The sequence below is a fragment of the Phascolarctos cinereus genome, unplaced genomic scaffold (genome assembly GCF_003287225.1).
Source record: "Phascolarctos cinereus isolate Bilbo 61053 unplaced genomic scaffold, phaCin_HiC Scaffold_5;HRSCAF=322, whole genome shotgun sequence".
Lineage (NCBI taxonomy): Eukaryota > Metazoa > Chordata > Mammalia > Diprotodontia > Phascolarctidae > Phascolarctos > Phascolarctos cinereus.
The window spans coordinates 158,548,567-158,549,901 of NW_027555958.1; the positions used below are offsets into that span (position 1 = coordinate 158,548,567).

General features: G+C 45.1%; 1 pseudogene; it reads right to left on the bottom strand.

Moving 5' to 3' along the window:
* Window positions 1–282: 282 nt before the first annotated feature.
* On the bottom strand, window positions 283–998 carry LOC110216500 (rho GDP-dissociation inhibitor 1 pseudogene; annotated as a pseudogene).
* Between the last annotated feature and the right edge of the window lie 337 nt (window positions 999–1,335).

Below are 1,335 nucleotides of genomic sequence, written 5' to 3' on the forward strand. Positions count from 1 at the left end.
CTGAAGCCCTCACCTGTAAGCAAGATACTGGGCTAAAGCAGCAACAGGAAAAAGAATTATAACCACCTAGGAGGTAGAAAAGGGTCTCAAGAAGTCAGAGAAAGACCAGCGGTGTGAGAAAGCAGTCAGCTGCGGGGGGGACTCCCCTGTCAGCACTTTGGTATGGGATTGGGGGTTGAGAAGGAAAGTAGGATGGGGGTAGGGGGTTCACTGTCAGGCTAGGGTTCTCCTGTGGCCACTGTCTGGGGATGCCTCCCTCTATCCCTCTCTATGGTCATAGGCTCAGTCCTTCCATTCCTTTTTAATGATGAGGTTCCACTCCCAGGAGAGGCGATCCATCTTTTTATCATCTGTGAAGTGAGACTTGATGTTGTAGCTGCCATGAGCCAACATGCCCTTGGTAGCCTCTTCCAAAGAGGTCAGGAACTCATATTCTTCTGCTTGAAACCCATAACTGCCTACCATGTAGTCAGTTTTGTCATTCTTGACACCTTCTCTGTAAGTGTGCTAGATGTACTTCATTCCTGAGACCATCTCTCTATTCACCTGGAAGGTTTTTGTCTGGTACTCTAAACCCTTGTTCAGCATGAATGACTGTTTTTGAAGCTCTCCAGGTCACCAGTCAGATCTAGCTCCAAGGGACCAGGAACAATGCTGCACACCAGGGTCAGGTGTGTCACAAAGATTTTAGGAGTATTGGGATCAGCAGAAACAGTCAGACTGCCCAACAAGGCCTCTTTATTCTTTGGAAGGCTCTAGTCATCCTTGTCCAGCTCCTGGATCTCCTGGATGCTCTTCTGTGCTGGAGGCTTATAATTGACAGAGCATTCATTCTCCTCATTCTCAGCTGCAATCTGAGCCAGCTGCTCTGCTGTAGGTTCTTGTTCTGCTGTGCTCACCACCTGATTGGACTTTGAAAACCAATGGGTTTGATGCATCCATGGCCTCCCTCCTACACTAAGGACAAACCAAGACAGCCGACTCCACCCCACCTGCATGCCCCCTCCTGTCTGCCAATTTTACTTTTTAAGGAGTTGTTTTCCTCAGTGGATTTTTTCCCATTTGGTCAATTGTATTTTTAAAGGAATTCTTTGCTGTAGTCAATTTTTGTCCTTCCTTTTCTAAGCTGTTGACTCTCTCTTGCATAATGCTCATTTTTTCCCCTAATTTTCTTTCTACCTCACTTATATAATTTTTAAAGCCTTTTATGAGCTCTATAAAAATGACTTTTGGTGCTTGAGATCAATCCATATTCCACTTTGAGTCTTTGCATGTGGGTATTTTAACATTGTAGTCATCTTCTGAGTTTGTGTTTTGATCTTCTCTGTCATCATA